Source organism: Castor canadensis, chromosome X (genome assembly GCF_047511655.1).
Source record: "Castor canadensis chromosome X, mCasCan1.hap1v2, whole genome shotgun sequence".
Taxonomy (NCBI): Eukaryota; Metazoa; Chordata; class Mammalia; order Rodentia; family Castoridae; genus Castor; species Castor canadensis.
The window spans coordinates 31,350,595-31,376,089 of NC_133405.1; the positions used below are offsets into that span (position 1 = coordinate 31,350,595).

At 36.9% G+C, this 25,495-nt stretch overlaps 1 pseudogene; it reads right to left on the reverse strand.

The window, feature by feature from the left end:
- LOC109689540 (tyrosine-protein kinase Fer-like) overlaps positions 1–22,940 on the reverse strand; it is a 42,185-nt pseudogene extending 19,245 nt beyond the window's left edge.
- Between the last annotated feature and the right edge of the window lie 2,555 nt (positions 22,941–25,495).

A 25,495-nucleotide genomic window follows, 5' to 3' on the forward strand; every position in this document is an offset into this window, starting at 1 on the left:
AAACTTGAAAGTAAGGAAAAATGATTATATGATTTGTTAAATATTATGGCAGCACATTTTCTAATAAGTCAGTCACCAGCCTGTCTCAAGGTTTGTAATTTTGACTAGGCTTATTTGCAGAAAACCCTTTAGATGTGATTTACTTTTGGGGGAGAAAGACTAGATGTCAACCAAACATGGGTGTTAGCACTATGCAGAAGTGCAGGCTAACCATACATAGGATACTGGCACTGGGATAGTTTTCTCTTTTTTATTTTTTTTCTTTATTCATATATTCATATGTGCATACATTGTTTGGGTCATTTCTCTCCCCTGCTCCCCTACCCCTCTCTCTCCTCCCCTCTCTCTTCTAGGCAGAACCTGTTCTGCTCTTTTCTCCAATTTTGTTGAAGAGTAGACATAAGCAATAATAAGAAAGACAAAGTGTTTTCACTAGTTGAGATAAGGATAGCTATATGGAGAGAGTCCTAGCATTGCTTCCATGCACAAGTGTATCACAACCCGAATTGATTCATCTCTACCTGACCTCTTTTTTTTTTCATTTTTCTTTTATTATTCATATGTGCATACAAGGCTTGGTTCATTTCTCCCCCCTGCCCCCACCCCCTCCCTTACCACCCACTCCGCCCCCTCCCTCTCCCCCCCCAATACCCGGCAGAAACTATTTTGCCCTTATTTCTAATTTTGTTGTAGAGAGAGTATAAGCAATAATAGGAAGGAACAAGGGTTTTTGCTGGTTGAGATAAGGATAGCTATACAGGGCATTGGACTCACATTGATTTCCTGTGCATGTGTGTTACCTTCTAGGTTAATTCTTTTTGATCTAACCTTTTCTCTAGTACCTGTTCCCCTTTTCCTATTGGCCTCAGTTGCTTTAAGGTATCTGCTTTAGTTTCTCTGCGTTAAGGGCAACAAATGCTAGCTAGTTTTTTAGGTGTCTTACCTATCCTCAGCCCTCCCTTGTGTGCTCTCGCTTTTATCATGTGCTCATAGTCCAATCCCCTTGTTGTGTTTGCCCTTGATCTAATGTCCACATATGAGGGAGAACATACGATTTTTGGTCTTTTGAGCCAGGCTAACCTCACTCAGAATGATGTTCTCCAATTCCATCCATTTACCAGCGAATAATAACATTTCGTTCTTCTTCATGGCTGCATAAAATTCCATTGTGTATAGATACCACATTTTCTTAATCCATTCATCAGTGGTGGGGCATCTTGGTTGTTTCCATAACTTGGCTATTGTGAATAGTGCCACAATAAACATGGGTGTGCAGGTGCCTCTGGAGTAACAGACTTTTGGGTATATCCCCAAGAGTGGTATTGCTGGATCAAATGGTAGATCGATGTCCAGCTTTTTAAGTAGCCTCCAAATTTTTTTCCAGAGTGGTTGTACTAGTCTACATTCCCACCAACAGTGTAAGAGGGTTCCTTTTTCCCCACATCCTCACCAACACCTGTTGTTGGTGGTGTTGCTGATGATGGCTATTCTAACAGGGGTGAGGTGGAATCTTAGCGTGGTTTTAATTTGCATTTCCTTTATTGCTAGAGATGGTGAGCATTTTTTCATGTGTTTTCTGGCCATTTGAATTTCTTCTTTTGAGAAAGTTCTGTTTAGTTCACATGCCCATTTCTTTATTGGTTCATTAGTTTTGGGAGAATTTAGTTTTTTAAGTTCCCTGTATATTCTGGTTATCAGTCCTTTGTCTGATGTATAGTTGGCAAATATTTTCTCCCACTCTGTGGGTGTTCTCTTCAGTTTAGAGACCATTTCTTTTGATGAACAGAAGCTTTTTAGTTTTATGAGGTCCCATTTATCTATGCTATCTCTTAGTTGCTGTGCTGCTGGGGTTTCATTGAGAAAGTTCTTACCTATACCTACTAACTCCAGAGTATTTCCTACTCTTTCTTGTATCAACTTAAGAGTTTGGGGTCTGATATTAAGATCCTTGATCCATTTTGAGTTAATCTTGGTATAGGGTGATATACATGGATCAAGTTTCAGTTTTTTGCAGACTGCTAACCAGTTTTCCCAGCAGTTTTTGTTGAAGAGGCTGCTATTTCTGCATTGTATATTTTTAGCTCCTTTGTCAAAGATAAGTTGCTTATAGTTGTGTGGCTTCATATCTGGATCCTCTATTCTGTTCCACTGGTCTTCATGTCTGTTTTTGTGCCAGTACCATGCTGTTTTTATTGTTATTGCTTTGTAATATAGTTTGAAGTCAGTCTACCTGACCTCTTTACTACTTCCTGGTCACCTTCCCATATTGACCTTTGTCACCTTAAGGTTACTGTATTAACTCCTGTGCAGTGGGGACATCAAACATGGAAAGTTTTCTCTTCTTCCTCACATTTGGTTGCAGTGCAGTGGTGTGGAGCCATTTTGAGTGGGTCATATTTGAGCTTGTAGTTTTGGGAGGCCAAGATTTCTGCATTTTCCCATCTCCATAGGAAACCATAGTGGAGGTCAAATACTGATCCGGTGAATGTTGTCTTAGAGAGCTAGTATAGCTATAAAGAAAAGATTGAATTAGAGCTGCTGAGAACTTCATGCAATAGGAAGCAAATCTGGGACATAAAAAGAAGCATAAGTCCCTTCTAATTGGGGCTGTCAATTTGGGAAACTAGCTGCAGGAGCTTCAGGAGGCAGAAATGGGGCAATTTCAAGTGATTATGTGGGGAGCTAAGTTATGGAAAACAAGAGTCCTGGAGAGTGGAACACACAGGTGTTTTGTCCTGCCCACCCTTCAACCCTACAGAAACTCCCTGCCTCATGAACAGACACAGGAAGAGCCCAGGTTAGCCAGTGGAAATCTTGCATTTTGTACCCACCCTGTTCTGAAGAGAAGGGCAGCCCAGAGTAATTATAGCCTGCTCTGTTTATAAGCTGTGCCCTCTGCTTGTGAGGCAAGCAACACACACACACACACACACACACACACACAACACAACACACACACACACACACACACACACACACACACACACACACACACACACAAAGGAAGAAAAATCTCTGCTTTTTCCAAATGGCACATAGCCAAACTGGTCACAGAAAGATCTATTTCACATAGATTGAGATTTTTTTAGTTCTTCCTGCAAAATTGACCTTGTTGGAGAATAAGAAACTTGTCCTTTTTTACCCTTCTGGTCTTTTTTTTTTCTTTGTCTTTCTATTGAGACTTTTTTGGCCATATATGATTGGTTTGAATATTCACATACAAATTTTTAATTTTATTTTTTTATAGTTATTTTTATCTATTTATCTTTCCCTCTCATTTATTCTCTTTCTAATATGTAATTTATTTCTTTTCTTTCAATTTTTTTGTGAAATAAGTTCTTACTATGGGGCCCAAGCTGGCTCAGGTGCATAGTCTTCCTGTTTCAGCTTCCCAAGTGCAGGGATTGCAGGTAAGAGCCACCATGCCATGGTTTTAAAATTTTTTAAATCTGTTCTTCCTTTCCTTTTATTTTCCCCTTTTTTCTTTTATTAGATCAATTTCTCTCTTTCATATCTCTCCCCTCTTTAAAGTTTTTTCATTTTTTTTGTTATTTTAAATTTTAATTGGATCTTCATTCTGATTCTTATTTCCACTTCTATTTTTTCCTCTTCTCTATTATTTTACCTTGTTTAGTATTGTTCTTTGCTATAATTTTCCTATTATTTTTATTCCTATTTTATTAATGAATATCTTTTTAGTTCAATATTATCTTTGCTTCTTTCTTCTTCAGTAATTGTGGTGGCAGTTGTGTTTTTAGTTGGTTATTATTGCATTTCTACAGGTGGTTTGTATATATGCTTTGGTTGTTGCTGCAGTTAATGTTATTCTATCTGACTGCTGTTGGGAATCAGACCCAGCACATTGGGTGGGTATTTAGCTACTGAGTTGCACCTCCCAGACCAGTTGAGAAAAGCTTTCCTGACATGAGCTAGTTCTGCCTAAACTTTGGTGAATACTTCAACTGAAAGATTATGGGAGATTAAAACTTGCACATAAAGGCTCAGCCTCAGTCATGTAAATCTCAATGTGGAAATACAAGAAATATGAAAAAAACAAGGCAACATGATGCCTCCAAAAGTTAACAATTCCACAGTGATTGCAATGATAGTGGAGTTGATAAAATTTCAGAAAAAGAATCAAAAGAATGATTATAAGTATGATCAGTGAACTCAATGTGGATATGAATAAACAGATGAATGAAATAAGGAAGAGAGTGTAACATGAAACAGAAATTCAATAGAGATAGAAATTCTGAAAAAATCAAATAGAAATCTTGGAAATGAAAAGCTCAATAAGTCAAATAAAACACTTAGTTCAAGGCCCCACGAGTAGACTGGATCAGGTGGAAGACAAACTGTCAGGGCTTGAAGACAAGGTAACAAATGAGAACATTCAGATAATAAAAAAGAATGAACAGAAGATAATGGATCTCTGAGACACCCTTAAATTGTCCCATCCTAAAGGAGAAGAGACTAAAGGCATTGAAAGAATATTCAATAAAGTAATAGTACAAAACTTCCCAAATCTTGGGTAAGAGATGGATATTCAGGTATAGGAGGCTTTTAGGACAGCAAATGCACATGATGAAAAAAGATCATTATGTCATATTATAGTTAAAATGTCAAGTGTATAGAGACAAAGAAAGAATATTGAAAGTTGCAATTGAGAAATATCAAGTCACCTATAAAGGCAAACCCATCAGGAAAACAGAAGGTTACTATTTTTATTAGCATATATGAATTTTACAAAGGGAGTTCATTGTGATATTTCCATATGTGCATATACCTTGATCAAATTCATACCTTCTGTTACTTTCTTATGCCTCCCCCCTTTTTTGTTTTATAGTTTAGTGGATTTATTCTATTTTATGTATGTATATAGAGTACTTCTATCATATTAACATACTCATCACCCTCTCCTTTCACCCTCCCCCATCACTCATTGCTTCCCAAACAATTCATGTTATTTTTAAGGTCCAGATTCCATATATGAGAGAATGGGAGATATTTATCTTTCTAAGTGTGTATTATCTGACTTTACATGGTGGTCTCCAGTTTGATTTCTTTTTTATTTATGGCTTAATACTACTCCACTCTGTGTGTGTGTGTATGTGTGTGTGTGTGTTTCTCTGCCCATTCATCTATTGATGGGCACCTTTGAATATTGCTACTATAAACATGGGTGTGCAGGTATCTTTACTGTATGATGAATTACATTCAGCAACACAATAAAGGATTATATGGTAGTTTTTTTTTGAGAAACCTTCATAGTGATTTTCATACATGCTGCACTAATTTACATTCCCACCAAAAGGATATAAGAATCCCATTTTCTTGCATCCTTGCCAGCAGTTTTTGTTTGTTTTCTTTCTTTTTTCAGTACTTAGGTTTGAACTCAGGGCCTTGTGCTTGTTAGGCAGGCACCCCACGACTTGAGCAATGCCTCCCATCCTTTTTCCTTTAGTTATGTTTTAAATAGAGCCTCACATTCTCCCACAGGCTGGCCTGGACTATAGTCATCTTATTTATGGCTTCTGTGTAGCTCAGATTATAAATGCGTACCACCACACCCATCTTACTGCTTGAGATGGGAATCTCAACTAACTTTTTTCCCAGGCTCATTTTGAACTGCAATCCTCCCAACCTTCTTTCTTTGTTTTCTCCTTTCTTCTTCTGCACTATTATTTTTTGGTGCTCTACCACTTAACCCATGCCTCTAGCCTATTTTGCTCTGGCTACTTTAGAGACAGTGTCTTGCTTTTTGCTTCTTCTGGCAGAAAGGACTGTGATCCTCCTATTTAATGCTTTTCACAATAACTGGGGTGACAGCTTTTTCTGTTGAGATGGAGTCTCACAAAATTTTTGCCCAAGTTGGAACTACCATCTTCCTGATCTCAGCCTCCCAAATAGCTAATATTGCAGGTGTGAACCACTGGTGCCTGGCTTCCATTGTTTTCTTAATGATAGTCATTCTGACTAGCATTAGATGGAATCCCTGTTGTTTTCATTTGCATTTCCTTTATGGCCAAGGATGTTGAATATTTCTTTATGTGTTTTATTTGCTATTTGTACTAGAAAGATTTTCTCCCATTCTGTAGGTTGTCTCTTGATTCCTGTGCAGAGGCTTTTTAATTTGAAGTACTTTTGTTATTCTTGCTCTTATTTCTGGAGCTATTAGAGTCCTATTCACAAAGACATTGTGTATTCCTATATTTTACAGTATTTTTCCTAAGTTTTCTTGCAGTATTTTCAAAGTTTCAGGTCTTACAGTAAGATCTTTGATCAATTTTGAATTGTTTTTTGCACAGGGTGAGAGATAGGAATCTGGTTTTAGTCTTCTACATGCAGATATCCAGTTTTTCCAACACTGTTGAAGAAGTTTTTTCTCCAATGTGTATTTTTTGCACCTTTGTCAAAAATCAGATGGCTGTAATTCTGTGGGCTTATTTCTGGATCTTCTATTCATTTGATCTATGAGTCTTTTGTGCAAGTACCATGCAGAAAAATAGAAATTTTTTAGCAGAAGTTATAAAATCTAGGCAGGTATGAAATGATGTACTTCAAGTCCTGAAATAAAAACTGCCAGCTTTGATTATTATATTCAATAAATTTATCCTCCAGAATAACAAGTAATAAAGACCTTCCAAAATGCATAAAAACTAAAGGAATTGACTTCTATGTCGTGTTAAGGATCAAACTTAGGGCCTTGTGCATACTAAGCAAGTGCTCTAGCATTGAGTTCTCCTAGCCCATAAAGGAATTCATGACCATTAAGCCAGCAATTCAAAAAATACTTAAAGGAATCACATACAAAAGAGAAAGATAAACATAACTCTAAGAATAAAGGAAAGAATAAATTTCACTGGAAAGGTAAATAAGCAAATGAGAATTAAGAAAAAATCAAATATTTAAAAAACAAAATGCTAGGAATAAATACATAATTTTCAATAATAACTCAATGTAAGTGATCTTAATTCTCCATTTAAAAGACAGAGACTGGTTGATTGTGTTAAAAAAATACATCTGACTCTTTGCTACTTGCAAGAAACACACCTCAATACCAGAGTCAAATGCAGACTGAAAGTGAAATGATGGAAAAAAGATATTCCAAGCAAGTAGAAGTGAAAAGCAAGCAAGAATAACTATCCTTATTTCCAACAAAGCCAATGTCAAGCCAAAATTAATCAGAAGAGATAAAGAATATCATTTCATAAGCCAAGCTCAGAAAGACAAAGGATGCATGTTTTCTCTCATACAAATACAAGCAATATTATGAAAAACAGGTTACGCTAAGAGGAAGTCACTAACGGGAGAGGGAGAGTAAAAGAAGGAAGTTAAGTTGAATTCAGGTGATGTACTTTCTACTCAAGAATGAATATAGAATTTTAAAACCCGTTGAAATCACCATAAGAAGGGGACAAAGATAGAAAGGAGAAAAATAGAAGGCATGAACCAATTTGAGTTATAATACCTATATACATGGAAATGTCACAAGTAAACTTCTGTAGAGCTATGTTAAAAAAAAGTCTTTTTTCAAAAATGGAGAACAGGAAGGTAAAACAGGTCCTGTCTTGGGGTTGGTACCAATGAGAGGGGAGAGAATATAAGAAAAGGGTGAAGGAGGCAGAATGGAGTGGAAATATTATGTACTAATGTATGTAAATGGAAAAATGAGACCTGTTGAAACTATTCCAGGAATGAGGGGAGGAGGAATAAAGGAGAATTATGGAAGGGGTGAATTCAACTGTGATATATTATAAGAACTTTTGTAAATGTCACAATGTATCCCCAGTAGAACAATAATATAATGAAGTCACTTCATGTTGATAATGTGAACAGTCTAACAAGAGGCTATAGCAATTGTAAATACATATGGACCCAACACTGGCGTACCAATTTCATACAACAAACATTACTGAACAAAAAGGACTAGTACTCAATAAATTGTGGGTGATTTTAATGCCACACACTTACCACTAGATGGTTCATCCACACAAAAAACCAAGAGAGAAATATCAGAGTTAAACTACACTATAGATCAGATGGACATACCAGATGTCTACAGAGTATTCCAACAGTTGTAGAATACACATTCTTTTCACCAGCTCATGAGAGTTTCTCTAAAATAGATCATGATTTAGGATAGGAAGAATAGAAGGAATGTATCTCAACATTGTAAAGGCTATATATGACAAACCTATAGCCAACGTCATACTTAATGGGGAAAAACTGAAACAACTCCCCCTAAACTCAGGAACAAGACAAGGGTGCCCACTATCCCTACTCCTATTCAACATAGTCCTGGAATTCCTAGCCAGAGCAATTAGACAAGAAGAAGAAATAAAAGGAATACAAATACGTAAAGAAACTGTCAGAATATCCCTATTTGCAGAAAACATCATCCTATATCTAAAAGACCCCAAAAACTCTACCCAAAAACTCCTAGACACCATAAACAGCTACAGCAAGGTGGCAGGATAGAAAAATCAACTTATAAAAATCATTAGCTTTTCTATACACCAACAACGAACAATTGAGAAAGAATATACGGAAACAATTCCATTTATAATAGCCTCAAAAAAATCAAATATACCTAGGAGAAAACTTACCAAAGGATGTGAATGACCCCTACAAGGAGAACTACAAACCCCTGAAGAAAGAGATTGAGGAAGACTAAAGAAGGTGGAAAGATCTCCCATTCTCATGGTTCTCATGGATTGGTACAATCAACATAGTAAAAATGTCTATATTACCAAAAGCAATCTACATGTTTAATGCAATTCCCATCAAAATCCCAATGACATTTATCACAGAGATTGAAAAAAATCTACCTTAAAGTTCATTTGGAAACCCAAGAGACCACAAAGAGCCAAGGTAACACTCAGCAAAAAGAGCAATGCTGGAGGTATCACAATACCGAACTTCAAACTATATTACAAAGCAATAGCAATAAAAACAGCATGGTACTAGCACAAGAACAGACATGAAGACCAGTGGAACAGAATAGAGGACCCAGATATGAATCCACACAGCTGTGCCCACCTTATTTTTAACAAAGGCGTCAAAGACATATGATGGAGAAAAGACAGCCTCGTCAACAAATGTTGCTGGGAAAAGTGGTTATCTGCCTGCAAAAAAATGAAACTAGATCCATGTTTATCACACTGTACCAGTACCAACATAAAATGGATCAAGGACCTTAATATCAGACCCGAAACTTGAAGTTAGTACAGGAAAGAGCAGGGGATACTCTGGAAGCAATAAGTATAGGCAAGGACTTCCTCAATAGAACCCCAGCAGCCCAGCAACTAAGAGAAAGCATGGACAAATGGGACTACACGAAATTAAAAAGCTTCTACACAACAAAAGAAATGGTCTCCAAACTGAAGAGACCACCCACAGAGTGGGAGAAAATATTTGCCAGCTATACATCAGGCAAGGGACTGATAACCAGAATATACAGGGAACTTAAGAAACTAAACTCTCCTAAAATCAATGAACCAATTAAGAAATGGGCAACTGAACTAAGCAGAACTTTCTCAAAAGAAGAAATTCAAATGGCCAAAAAACACATGAAAAAATGCTCACCATCTCTGGCCATAAAGGAAATGCAAATCAAAACCACACTAAGATTCCACCTTACCTGTTAGAATAGCTATCATCAAAAACACCACCAACAACAGATGTTGGCGAGGATGCTACTGGTGGAATGCAAGCTGTGTAACCACTCTGGTAAATATAGATCTGCCATATGATCCAGCAATTCCACTCCTAGGGATATACCCAAAGGAATGCGACTCAGGTTACTCCGGAGGCAACTGCACACCCCTGTTTATTGCAGCGCTATTCACAACAGCCAAGTTATGGAAACAGCCAAGATGCCCCACTACTGACGAATGGATTAAGAAAATGTGGTATTTATACACAATGGAATTTTATGCAGCCATGAAGAAGAACGAAATGTTATCATTCGCTGGTAAATGGATGGAATTGGAAAAAATCATTCTGAGTGAGGTTAGCCTGGCCCAAAAGACCAAAAATCCTATGTTCTCCCTCATATGCAGACATTAGATCAAGGGAAAACACAAAAAGGGGATTGGACTTTGAGCACATGATAAAAGCGAGAGCACACAGGGAGGTATGAGGATAGGTAAGACACCTAAAATAACCAGATGGCATTTGTTTGCCCTCAATGCAGAGAAACTAAAGCAGATACTTTAAAGCAACTGAGGCCAATAGGAGAAGGGGACCAGGAAGTAGAGAAAAGGTTAGATCAAGAAGAATTAACCTAGAAGGTAATACACATGCACAGGAAATCAATGTGAGTCAACTCCCTGTATAGCTATCCTTATATCAACTAGCAAAAACCCTTGGTCCTTCCTATTATTGCTTATACTCTCTCTTCAACAAAATTAGAGATAAGGGCAAAATAGTTTCTGCCAGGTAGCAAGGGGGTGGGGGGGAGAAGGAGGGGGCAGGGTGGGGGTGAGGTAGGGGGTGGGGGCAGGGGGGGAGAAATGACCCAAACATTGTATGCACATATGAATTAAAAAAAAGAAAATGTGGTATTTATACACAATGGAATTTTACTCAGCCATGAAGAACGAAATGTCATCATTCATAAGTAAATGGATGGAATTGGAGAACATCATCTTGAACAAGGTTAGCCAGGCTCAGAAGACCAAAAATTATATGTTCTCCCTCATATGTGGACTTCAGATCTAGGGCAAAGGCAGCAATGTTGTTGGACTTGGGTCACATGCTAAGAGGAGCGCACATACAGGAGGAAGGGGGATAGGTAAGAAACCCCAAACTTGAAAGTGTTTGATGTCCCCACTGCAGAGGAGCTAATACAGTATTTTAAAATGCAGTGGGAAGGTGACCAGGAAGTAGTGAAGAGGTCAGGTAGAGATGAATCAATTCGGGTTGCGCATGGAAGCAATGCTAGGAATCTCTCTGTATAGCTATCCTTATCTCAACTAGCAAAAACACTTTGTCTTTCTTCTTATTGCTTATGTCTACTCTTCAACAAAATTGGAGAAAAGGGCTGAATAGGTTCTGGCTGGAAGTGAGGGAGGTGGAGAGGGAGGGGCAGGTGGCAGGTGGGGGAAGAAATGGCCCAACAATGTATGCATAAATGAATAGAGAAAAAAAAAGAAAGCTAAAGAGATGTTAGGTGTCACCCAGCTAATAAATGGCAATGCTGAGTTTCAATGGCAAAAAAAGTTCTAGCAAGTAAAAATAATAATTTCTTGTATCTTATTGGATCATAAAAATAATTTATTGTGTCTTGTCAGATCATAATAGAATTAAAGTAGAAATCAATAGCAAGAGAAACTTAAGAAAATATACAAATACATGGAGATTGAACAAAAAACTTTTGAATGAACATTAGGTTAATGATGAAAGCAGGAGGAAATTAAAAAATTCCTAGGATCTAATGAAAATGAAAAAACCCACAATTTACCAGAACCTATTGTATACAGTGAAGGAAGTTCTATGAGGGAAGCTTATAACAATATATGCTTACATTAAAAATCAGATCTCAATCTAATTACCTCAAGGTTTTAGAAAAATAAGAACAAGCCAATCCCAAAATTAGTAGAAGAAAGAAATAATAACGATCAGAGTTAAGTTAATGAAATAGAAACCAAATGAACAATATAAAGGGTCAATGAACAAAACAGTTAATTCTTTGAAAGGACAAATAAGATGGACAAACCTTTAGCCAAACTAAAAGAAAGAGAAGACATAAATAGATAAAATTAGAGATGAAAAAGGGTATATTTGGGCTGGAGGTGTGGCTCAAGCAGTAGAGTGCTTGCCTTAGCAGACACAAAGCCCTGATTTCAAACCCCATTACCACAAAAAAGAAAAAGAAAAGAAATGGGGCATATTTTAACACTGATCCAGATGATTATTTAGGGAATATTTCTTAAAAAGTATATTTCAATGAATTGGAAAATTTAGGAGAAAGGGATAAACTTCTAGGCATATATGACCTAATAAGTTTGTATCAAGAAGAAATGAATAAATTAAATGGATGAATAACAAGCAATAAGATTGAGGCAGTAATAAAAGTCTCTCAAAAAGAAAATCCCAGGACCAGACAAATTCACTGTTTAATCCTATTAGACCATTAAAGAGGAACTAACACGAATGCTCCTCAAACTGTTTAAGAAAATAGAAAGGGAAGGAATGCTTACAAACTGATTATATGAAGCCTGTATTACTTTGATACCAAAATCAGATAAGGATACAAGAACAACAAAAAAGAAAACTGCAGATCAATTATGTTGATGAACATAGATGCAAAATCCTCAATATGATATTTGAAAACCAATCTCAATAATACATTAGGAAGAAACCAACCATGGTCAGTTTGGTTTCACTACAGGAATACAAGGTTGGCTCAAGATATGCAAGGCACATAAATAGAACCAAAACCAATAATTACATAATTTCTCAATACATGCAGAAAAGCCTTTGACAAAATTCAACATCCATTCATGATAAAAGCCCTGAAGAAATAGAAGTTTCATACCTCAACATAATAAAGGATATTTATAATGAGCCTATAGCTGACATAATACTGAATTTGGAAAAAGTGAGAGCACTTCCTTTAAAATCCGGAATCAGTTATGGATGTCAACTATTATCATTGTTGTTTGGTATAGTGCTTCAAACCTTATTCAAAACAATAAGGCAATATTAAAAAATTAAAAGGATGCAAATAGGAAAGGAAGCAACTAAATCATGCCTATTTGCAGATGATACGATCCTTTACTTAAAAGATGCTAAAGACTCTACCAGAAGACTCTGAGATTTTATAAACACTTTCATCAAAGTAGCAGGATACATAATCAATATGCAAAAAAAATCAGAAGTTTTTCTGTACACCAGTAAGAAAGTTGCTGAGAAAGAAATCAGGAAAACAATCAAATATACAACAGCCACACATACAAAAAAAATACCTAAGTATAAAAACAACCAAAGAGGTGAAAGACCTCTATAATGAAAATTATATTATGCTGAAGAAAAATGAAAACATCAGTAATTTCAAGGTTTTGGGTCTTACATTAAGGACTTTGATAGAAAGAAGGTAAAGAAAGGAAAGAAAAAAGGAAAGAAAGAGCTTCTGGACATCATAGGAAACAAAAGAAGGAAGAGACAGCTTCCAGAATGAGAGAAAAATCTTTGCTAGCTATTCAACTGATAAAGTATTAGTATCCAGAATATATAGAGAAATAAAAAATAAAGTGCAAATAATCAAAACAATTTAATGGACAAATGAATTGCACAGACATTTTTCTAAAGAAGTACAAGTGGCCAATAAATACATGAATAATGTTCCATTGCTTTAGCCATCCAGAAATGCAAATCAAAGCTACACTGACATTCCATCTCACCTCAGTCAGAATGGCTATCATCAAGAAAATGAACAACAAAAGATAGTTAGAATGCAGGTTTAAAAAAGGAACACATATACATGGTTAATGGAAAGGTAAATTAGTCCAGCCCTTATGGAAATGAATATGGACTTTGCTTAAAAACCTAAAAATAGAACTTTCATATGACCTGGCTTATACTATTCCTGGTTTTATACCTGAAGGACTCAAAGTCAGCATTCAATAGAGGTATCTGTATACTGACGTTTATGGCAGTACTATTCATGTTTATGGCAACACTATTCACAATAACCAAATTATGGAATTGGCCTAGGTGTCCATTAACCAATCAATGCACATCCATTGAGAAGAATGAAATTGACTGGAGGTTTGACTCAAGCAGTAGAGCACCTACTTTGCAAGTGTAAAGCCCTGAGTTCAAACCCTGTCCGAATCAAAAAAAAATGAAATTATGTCATTTGCAGGATGAAACTGGTGGAAACTAAAAAAGATAAGCATCACGTTTGTGATATCTAGAGGAAAACCAAAACAAATATGAAAGAAAAGGGAAAATAGGGAAAAATGGGTAAGATGCTGGATTAGAAACACCTAGTTCTTGCATCTCCACAAATCTGAAACACAACCTCAAGTATGTGGCTTTAGGGAGAGGCTGGTGCATGGAAAGGCAAGGGAAGGTAATAATAAATAGCAGAGAACAGAGGAAATAGAAATATTGAACTTTATAAAACAAGCAAATGACCCCTAACATAAAGTGCTACACAAAATGATGGCAAACAGGGAGAATTCACTGAATGGGGCTGCAGGCAAAGAAAGAAAAGGAAACCCTCCTTAGGAGACACCACAGGCACACAAACTGGATACAAACACTTGGCACTCTGGAAAAAAAAAACTTTAATATGGGAAGTCCGCATTCTGTGCAACAAGCAGTTGCCAGTGAAGGGGCCCTCAACATGTCTCAACTCACTCACTCATTTCAAGAAGAGTCTTAAAGACAGATTCCTCAGCCAGACAGGGCAGAAGGCCCTGAAGTTTTTTATCTCCAAACTTTTAAGGGCTCTTCCCACTATTGGCTAAGAAAAGCACTCTGAGAATCCATGTAGACCCATGAAACAAGTTTGGAATGGGAATCAAATTCACAGAACCAGAAGTATTTGGGTAGAGAGGGCAAGTCGCAAGGCAGAGGTGATGCTTTGGGAGAGACTGTCAGAGTGGCACTACTGTGAGCCTAGAGTACAATCTGGTGTAAGTTGAGTGAGGAGCAAGTTGGGAATCAGCATGCACTTCAGTGGTGTGAGAAATGTGCAAGTTAAGTGGAGAACAAACTAAGAGTCAATGTGAGACTGAGCTATGTGAGAATTTCCATGATTGAGTGGGCAGCAAGCGTGGAGTCGACACAAATAAGGAGTGAGCTTGATTGAATTGGGAGATAGGGAGCTGCTGCCCACTGGGAGCTAGGATGGGAATTGTTTCCAAATTGCAAAACACATTTTCTGTGTACTTGTTGTGAGGGGATTTGACTCAGGACCTTGCAAGTGCTGGGTGGGTGATCTGCCCCTGAGCCACACCCCCCCAAACAGAGAATGCTTTCTGATCTCACCTGTTTAGATTTAAAGAAAGAAAAGTGCTCTGGGGTACTGGGGAACTCACCCTCCTCCTCAACAAGGAAAAAAGATTGATTTATGGGGGATTTTGTGTGTGGGTTTTACTTCATATGTTTTTGTAGCTGGTATTTTTTGTTTGTTTTTATCTTCTTTTCTTACTGTTTTGTCTTTCTGTGTAAATTTTTTACAGTATTCTTTCTCACTTTTATTTCTAATATCTTTATATCATATACATTTCCCCTTCCTCCTATCTTATACATCTCCCCTTTTTCCTATCTTACTTCATCACTTTTCCTTTTCTCATCTCTTGTATTTTTATTACTTAATACTATAGTGTTAAACATTTTAAACTCATAGTTTATCCTATAAATATCTTAATTCATTGCCTTTATAACCTTATTGGGAGAGTAGTTGGTGTTTGCAGTTGTTTTTACTGCATTTAAATATATGATTTCTTTTTGAATTGTTGATTTCATTATTGCTGTCTCCTTTCTCAACTTGAATGGTAGTGAAAAGGATATCCAGTTTAATTGATGCAGAAATTGCAAAATGGACTCAAAAGTAATATGAAAAAGCAATGCAATTTGCGCCTCCCAAAGTTCCTAGCAGCTAAATAACCAAATCTAAAATTACTGAAATAGCTGAAATGCCAAAGAATTCAAAAGTTTACTTTGAAAAATCAATGACCTCAAAAAGGATTCAGATAAATAGATAAATGGAGTAAGGAAATCAACTTAAGAACTGGATGAGAAAGTCAGGAACATGGATGAGAAATTCTGCAAGGAACTTAAGATTCTGATAAAAAAGAATCAAATGAAATGTTAGAAATGCCCAATAAATCAAATAAAAACAAGTATAAAGCATCAAAAATAGACTAGATGAAACAGAAGGAAGAATATCAGGGATTGAAGATAAGATCAAGGAAATATCACACTTAGACAACAACAAAACCCTACCAAAATATAAACAAGCATGACCACAACATTCAAGAACTCTGGAGCATGATCAGAAAACCAAACCTTGGAGAACATCATCCTGAGCGAGGTTAGCCAGGCCCAGAAGACCAAAAATCATATGTTCTCCCTCATATGTGGACATTAGATCAAGGGCAGACACAACAAGGGGATTGGACTTTGATCACATGATGAAGCAAGAGTACAGAAGGGAGGTATGAGGATAGGCAAGAACTCCCCCCCTCAAAAAAAACAAGATAGCATTTGATGTCCTCAATGCAAAGGAACTAATGCAGAAACTTTAAAGCAACAGAGGCCAATAGGAGAAGGGGACCAGGAACTAGAGAAAAGGTTAGTTCGAGAAGAATTAATTTAGAATGTAACACATATGTACAGGAAAGCATTGCGAGTCAACTCCCCGTATAGCTATCCTTATCTCAACTAGCAAAAACCCTTGGTCCTTCCTATTGTTGCTTATACTCTCTCTTCAACAAAATTAGACATAAGGGCAAAATAGTTTCTGCCTGGTAGCGAGGGGGTGGGGGGGAGAGGGAGGGGGCAGGGGAAAGGGAGGGGGGTGGGGGGAAAGGGGGAAAAATGACCCAAACATTGTATGCACATATGAATAAAAGAAATAAAAAAGAAAAGAAAACCAAACCTAAGAATCCGTGGGGTAGAAGAAGTTGCTGAGATACAAACTGAAGGCACAAAAAGCCTATTTAGTAAAATAATAGCAGACACTTTCCCAAATCTGGGGAAAGATGTGGACATTCACATGTAGGAGGTATTTAGAACTCCAAGTAGACATGATCAGAAAAGAACCTCTCCAAGCTATGTTATAGTTAAAATATCAAGACTAGAGAGCAAAGAAAAGATATTCACAGCTGTAAGAGAATAATTCTAAATTACTTGGAAAGGCAAGCACATCAGAATTACCTCAGACCTCTCCGAAGAAACCCTAAAAGTCAGGAAAGTGTGGAATGATATATTGCTTGCTCTGAAGGAAAATAACTACCAACAAAGATTACTATATCCATCAAAGTTATCCTCCAAAATTGATGAGGAAACAAAAACCTTCCAAGATAAACATAATGTAAAGCATTTCATGATCTGAGCCAGCATGGCAGAAGTTACCTAGTGGAATACTATACATAGAGGAGGAATAAAGTCACAAATGTGAAAACTCAGGAAGAATAAATGTCAAGAGATGAATAGACCAACATATGAGAATTAGGAAAATCAAACATGCTCAGTTCAGCAAAGTAACAAAATCCTAAGAAAAATAAGGGCAAAAGAAAAGAACAAACAGTACTCAACCTGAAAAAAATTACAGATATCAGGAAATGCTCTTAATATCTCTAAATGTAAATTGTGTTAATTATTTAATCAAAAGATATAGACTGTATGATTGGATTAAAAAATAAGATCCAACTTTTTGTTGTCTCCAAAAAACAGCTCACAGGCAAAGATGAATACAGACTAAAATGAAAAGGATGGAAAATGGTATACCAAGAAGCAGAAGGCAAATGCAAGCAGGAGTAGCTACATTTATATCTTGCAAAGTATACTACAAGCCAAAATATAAAGAAGGCCACTACATACTAGCAAAGGCACAATCAATCAAGAAAATACAATGACTATATATATAATATCCATCAAATGCTGGTATAATCAATTTCATAAAACAAACACTACTGGATATGAAGGAACAATAGATTGAGGCACGATTTCAACACCCTGCTCTTATCAATAGACAAAAATCAACAAAGATGCCTCAGAGATAGACTACACTATAGACCAAATGGACTTAACAGACATCTGTAGAGTATTCTATCCAGCAGCAGCAGAATACACATTCTTCTCAGCAGCATACAGAGCTTTCTAAAAAGTACAACACATTTTAGGCAATAAAACAGGTGTTTACACATACAGGCAAATCAAGATAATTAGTACATCATAATGGACTAAAATTAGAATTATAACAAGAGAAGCTATAAAACATATGGAAATTGAACCACACACTTTTTCCTGTTTATTCATATGTGCATACAATGTTAGGGCCATTTCTCTCCCCTCTACCCCCTGCCTCCTCCCTCTCCCCCTCTACCCCCTTGCTTCCAGGCAGAAACTGTTCTGCCCTTATCTCCAATTTTGTTGAAGAAAGAGTATAAACAATAATAAGAAAGACAAAGCATTTTTGCTAGTTGAGATAAGGATAGCTATACAGGGAGATTCCTAACATTGCTTCCATGTACAAATGTGTTACATTCTAAATTGATTCTTCTCCAGCTGACTTTTTCTCTAGTTCCTGATACCCTTCTCCTATTGACCTCTGTTGCTTTAAAGTTTCTGCATTAGTTCCTCTGCATTGAGGACATCAAGTACTATCATGTTTTTTGGGTTTCTTACCTATCCCCATACCTCCCATGTGTGCTCTTGCCTTATCATGTGACCAAAGTCCAGTCACATTGCTGTATTTGCCCTAGATCTAAAGTCTGCATATGAGGGAGAACATACAATTTTTGGTCTTCTGAGCCTGGCTAACCTCACTCAGAATGATGTTCTCCAGTTCTATCTATTTACTTGCGAATGATAAGATTTCATTCTTCTTCATGGCTGAGTAGAATTCCATTGTGTATAAATACCATATTTTCTTAATCCATTCATCAGTAGTGGGGCATCTTGGCTGTTTCCATAACTTGGCTATTGTGAATAGTGCTGCAATAAATATGGGTGTGCAAGTGCCTCTGGAGTAACCTGTGTCACATTCCTTTGGGTATATCCACAGGAGTGGGATTGCTGGATCATATGGCAGATCTATGTTTAGATTTTTAAAAAGCTTCCAAATTTTTTTCCAGAGTGGTTGCACTAGTTTGCATTCCCACCAGCAGTGTACGAGGTGAACCACACACTTTTGAATTATCAGTGGGTCATTGAAGAAATCAGGGAGGAAATTTTATTTTATTATTTTTTGAAACAACTACAATGGACCAAATCAGGGAATAAATTTTAAAAATTCTTAGAACAAATAAAAATGAAAACACCACATAATACAACCTTTGGGACACAGAAAGGCAGTGCAAAGAGGTACGTTTACAGCTATGTGCTACATTAAAATTTCAGAGAGCTCACAAATAAACTAAAGATGGACCTCAAGGTCTTAGAAAAACAGGAGTAAACCAAACCCCAAATTAGCAGATGGAAAGAAATAATAAATATTGGAACTGAAATTAATGAAATGGAAACTAGGAAATAATATAAGCAAACAATGAAACAGAAATAATAAACAAGATAAAAAACAAGACTGACAAACTCTCATTAAAACTAACCAAAAGAAAGAGAAGAAAAAAATTAATAAAAATAGAGATGAAAAAGGGAATATCATAACAAATACCAATTAAATTCAGAGGATCATTAGGGAATATTTTGAAAACTGATATGCCGATAAGCTGGAAAATCTGGAGGGAATGGATAAATTTATAGACACATATGTCCTACCAAAATAGAATGAAGCAGATATAAGCAACTTGAAGAATATCTATATGGAGTATTGAGATTAAAGTATCATAAAGAGTCTCTCAACAAAGACAAACCCAGGACCAGGCAGATTTTACTGCTGAATTCTCTCAGCCCTTGAAAGAAGAACTAATACCAATGCTTTCCAAACTATTCCATAAAATAGAAAGGGAAGGAATGCTACCAGACTCATTTTATGAAGTCAGTATTGCCCTGACACCAAAGCACCAGATAAAGACACAACAAAAAGAAATTGTTAGACCAATTTCCTTGATGAATGTAAATGCGAAACTCCTCAATGAAATACTTGCAACCTGAATTGAACAATATATTAAGAAGATCATGAATGTGGGGTGCTGGTGGCTCACACCTGTAATCCTAGCTACTCAGGAGGCAGAGATCAGGAGGACTGTGGTTCAAAGCCAGCTCAGGCAAACAGTTTGAAAGACCATATCTCAAAAATACTGAACACAAAATAAGGTTGGTGGAGTGGTTCAAGTGGTAGAGCGCCTGCCTACCAAGCATGAGGCCCTGAGTTCTAACCCCAGTACTGCAAAATAAAAAAAAAGTAAATAAATAAGATCATGCACCATGATCAAGTTGGTTTCATTCCAAGGGTACAAGGATGGTTCAACATATGCCAAACAATAAACTTCATACAACACATAAACAGAATAAAGGACAAAAATTACATGATCATATAAATAGTTACAGAAAACACCTTTGACAAAATTCAACATTCCTTTGTGATAAAAGGTCCATAGAAGCTGGGAATAGAAAGAATACCTCAGCATATTAAAAGCTATATATGACAAACCTATAGCTAACATTATACTAAATAGAAAAAGCCAGAAAGCATTGCCTCAAAAATCAGGAATGAGACAAATGTTTCCACTGTATCCACTCCTCTTCAGTATAATGATTCAAATCTTACCCAGAGCAATGAAGCAAGGGAAAGAAATATAAGGGAAGCAAACAGGAAGGAAGAAGTCAAATCATCCCTATTGTAGATGGTATGATTCTATACTTACAAGGCCCTAAAGACTCCACAAGAAGACTGTTAGATCTGATTTTAAAAACTTTTAGCACAGTAGTAGGGTACAAAATCAACCTACAAAAATCAGTAGATTTCTATATAATAATGAACATGCTGAGAGAGAAATCAGGAAAATAATCTCATTTGCAAGAGCCTTAAAAATCTAGGAGTAAACCTAACCAAGGAGGTGAAAGATCTCTACAATGAAAATCATAATGCTGAAGAAAGAAATTAAAGAAGACACTAGAAGATGGAAAGACATTCTATTTTCATGGGTTAATAGAATTAGTATTGTTAAAATGGCTTTATTACCAAAAGCAATCTGCAGATTCATTGCAATCCTCAAAATGTCAATGACATTCTTCACAGAAACAATAAAACCGATCCTAAAATTCATAGGGAAACACAAAAGGTCCCAAGTAGTCAGAGCAACACTGAACAGAAAGAGCAATTTTCGATGAACAAAATACCGGATTTCAAATCAAGAGCCATGTAATAAAAATAGCATGTTACTGCAACAAAAACAGACATGGAGATCAATGGAATAGTATAGAAGATCCAGAAATATAACCACACAACTACAGTCATCTGATCTTCAGCAAAGGTGCCAAAAACATAAGTTGGATAAAAGACAGCCTCTTCAACAAATGGTGTTGGAAAACCCGAACATTCACATGTAGACTAAAACTAAATCCCTGTCTCTCACTCTGTACACACAAAAAAATCAATTCAAATTGATCAAATGCATTAGTGTAAGACCTGAAACTTTGAAACTACTATGGGAAAACATAGGAAGGTATAGGCATAAACAATGACTTTCTGAATAGGACTCTAATAAATAGCTCAGGAAATAAGACTAAGAACTGATGAATAAGATTACATCATAAAGTTTTTCACATAAAAGGAAACAATTTACCGAATCGAGAGGCATCCTACATAATGGAGGAAAATCAGCTATTCATGTGACAAAGGATTAATATCCAGAATATATAAAGAGCTCCAAAAGTTAAGCACTGAGAGAACAAATAACACAATCAATGAATGGACAGATTACTTGAGCAGACAGTTCTCAAAAGAAATTCAAATGACCAATAAATACATCAAGAAGTGTTCAACATCCTTAGCCAAATGCAAATTAAATCTTTAACTGGTGGTACTGGTGTTTGAACTCAGGGACTCCTGCTTGCTAGGCAGGAACTCTACCACTTGAGCCACTCCTCCAGCCCTGCAAATTAAATCTATGTTGAGATTCCATCTTACCCCAGTCAGATGGCTATCATTAAACAGAAACAAACAAAAGCAAATGATGGCAAGGGTGGGAGGAAAAAGGAACCATTATACACTCTTGGTGTGAATAAACTGAAAGCAATATGGAGATTAATCAAAAACTAAAAATAGTACTACCATATGATCCTGCTATATCGTTGCTGGGTGGATATTCAAAGGAATGTAAGTCAGCCTACAAACAGAGATAACCTCTACAACCATGTTGATAGCAGTAGTATCCACAATAGCCAAAGTATGGAGTCAGCCTAAATGCTCATCAAAGATGATACCGTCTGAAAACTGAGGAGGGTTCTTTTTTGCCACCAATTAAAGAATTAAAAGACAGGAAGCAAAGAGAGAGATACTCCATAGCACAGGGTTTATTGAAAGCAAAAATACAGACTGAAAGCAAAAGTACAGACTTTGCCAAGCAAGAAGGAGACCCAGAAACCTGTAGTTCACTGAAGTGCTGAGAGATTTCCTTTTTATTTCCCTCTTCCTTTCAGATTAGATCCTGTTTCATTCACGTGGGTCATGTAGTCTCTGGATTGCTCCCCCCCCCTTTTAGGAGCACAAAGAGGTGCTCCTGTTGATCGATTTCACGTGTCAACCATGAGCAAGGAAGAGTTGAAGAGGTCCAAGAGGAGTAGTACCTGTGTCCTCTGCCATTCTTTCAGTGTCTTCTGGAAGAATACAACTCCTCCGGCCACTCTGGCAGTTCTGCTTTCACCAGGACTCTGTCCTCCAACTCTGCACCCCAGCTGCTGGCCCTGCTCCTGGATGCATGAAGGTCCAGGAAGCAGAGTTACCTGGCGGGAAAATTTCCAGCTCCTTGGTCAGTTTCCCACCCCAGAGCCGGGCCACAGGATGGGGCGCAGCCTGCTCAGTGCTCCACAGTTGCCTTTTCTATGGTTTCCTGAGGTAAAGCTCCCACAGCTGCCAATTGGAGCGCTGCACTCCCACCCATCTCCCTTTCATATCTGCCCTTCTCAGAGGCTGCCCTAACTGCCTTTAGGGAGCAGGGCGATGTCTCTCTCTCAGCTACTTCTGCTGAGAAGAGTTGATGATAAGGGGGCCCCGGAGCATTAGGACTGGCCTTGAGAGGGCCATCCAGAGGACCATCCAGTGGTACTAAGGTGGTCTTACTTCCAATTATCATCTGTAGTTTAAAGACTGTAGGTGGGAGGTGACAAAATGGATAAGCAGATCAAGGAGGCAAAGGTCAAAAGATAGAATCAGTCCGAGTATTGAGTTTCCCATTTGAGGAATACTCATGACCCAGAAAAACCCTCGGTACAGACCACTCCCCTTCCTGGGTGTTCAGGGATATGGTTGTGTGTGGCATGTCCTCCGCACTCTATTGGCAAGGAGTGTGGAAAACTGAGGAGAGACTTTCAAACTTGTCAATGAGGATCAAGAGCTGTTAAGGCTTTTGTCTTGTGTGGTTTGGTTTAATAAAGCAGAGGGCACTGTGTCCTTTTAGGTAAGAAACTAGACCTAATGCCAGTGGGTCTATGTGGCGGACATCTTCTGCCTCCTCCTGAAAGACTTCAAAGTGGAACGTTTCTATTAATAGAGGTAAGGCTAAGAAGGGGACTAATCTCCTCCACATACAGGGTCTTAGGACACACCCAACAATTGCTTTGATCAGCAGAATTAAGATGCCCCAAGCCTGGGTGAGGTTGAGCCATCCCCATAATACCAAGACACCTTCAACCAGAAGATTAGCAACATCCTTTTAGGGCAAGCCCAATCGGGAGGGGCTATAGTTGCTAGCCCTACCCCAAGGTAATAAATGAAGAAAATGTACTATATATAAACATAAGGAGTATTAATCAGACACAAAGAAGTGTAAACTATATACATGCATGGAAATATCACAATGAAATCCCTTGTATGGTTTTTCTCATTCTCACTCTACAGATGACTGCTTTCAGTCTACTGAGAGTGCATTTCTTTCTTTCTTTTTCACTACTGGGGTTTGAACTCAGGGCCTTATACTTTGACCCACTCCACCAGCCCTTTTTTATATATATATTTTTGAGATAGGGTCTCCTGAGCTATTTGCCAGGGCTGGCTTCAAACTGCAATCCTCCTGATCTCTGCCTTCTGAGTAGCTAGGATTACAGGAGTGAGCCACCAGTGCCCAGCAGAAGTATATTTCTTCTATTTTTTTAATACATTAAAAATTTTTTCTTTTACTAGGATATTCATTATACAAGGGGGATTTATAGTGACAATTGAAAGTGTATTTCTTAAACAACAACAAAAAAAGGACTGGAGGGAACACTAAAGCAGTAGTATGAGTAGTATGCCTGCTTTGAAATCACAAAGCCCTGAGTTCAAACCACAGTACCACAAAAAAGAAGTGTATTTCTTCCCCAATAAATGTTATCACTTTTACTATAAAAAAGAAATCCCTTTGTACAATTAATATATGCTCTTAAAGATTTAGAAGGGAGCCTTCTAGGAATGTGGAAGGGAGGGATCAAGGAGAGGGAGGAGTTGGGTAAGGGAGGATATTTGGGAGTGTATGATCAAAGTGTGTTATAATGCAAGTTTGAAAATTTAATAATGAAAATCATTCTTGTACAGTTAATATATGCTAATATAAAAAGAAAAAAGAGAAAAATGAAAAGAAATACAAGTTCTTATTGTAAGAAATTTTAGCACTGAAATGTTCTACAATATTATAATTATAGTAATAGAAAAATGCTGTGAATGTACTAAAATCATAAAACTATACATTTTAAATATATGATTTTGAATAATATAGTCAGTTTTCTGACAGCACAAATGATACTGTTTATGATTTTACCTATCCTTAGGAAAAATGTAAGTTGAGATATTCCTATTAAGAATAGTTGATGTATTAAAAAAATACCTGAAACAGTTAGGGCTTCTCTTTTTCATTTGAAAACTTTTCTCACATTGTAGATTTGGTGGAGAGGGAGCCCTTATAATAATGATATAATTTTTAAACAATACCAAAGATTCTGTTAATTGTGGGAAAATGATGTGGTCATAAGAACCATCTTTCAGGTAACAATTATGAAACTTTTATTTTTATTTTATTTTTTGATGGCACTGGGGTTTGAACTCAGAGCCTCATGCTTGCTAGGCAGGCACTCTTACTGCTTGAGCCACTTCACCAGCTTTAAACTTGACTTTTTAAAGTTGCTAAAGGGACTATACTGATCAAAAAGAGAACAAAAGAAAGAAAATAACTGCTGAAAGAAGTAAAAGTTGTGAGCTTGTGGCTTTCTGGTCTGAAGACATTTCCTGACCACCAGGGTTATGGCTGAAAGAAACAGCAGTAGTAAAACATAGCCTTACTGGCTCAAGGTATAAGTATTTTTTAGGGCTAGAAGATCAATTGAACATTTAATGAGGAGAAATTCTTTTTTTAATTTTAATTTATTACCATATAGTTGTACTGGGGGTACATTGTGACATTTATAAAAGTTCTTACAATATATCATAGTTGAATTCACTTCCTCCATCATTCTCCTTTATTCCCCATCCCTGCATTCCTGGAATAATTTCAACAGGTCTCATTTCTTCATTTTCATATGAGTATATAATATTTCCACCATATTCACCCTCAATCAACCTTTCTTTATGTCCTTCCCCCTCCTACTGTTACCAACTTGTAAAGGAGAAATATTTATAGCAAGAGAACTGTAGAAAGAATGGGACTCAAATTCTAAATAT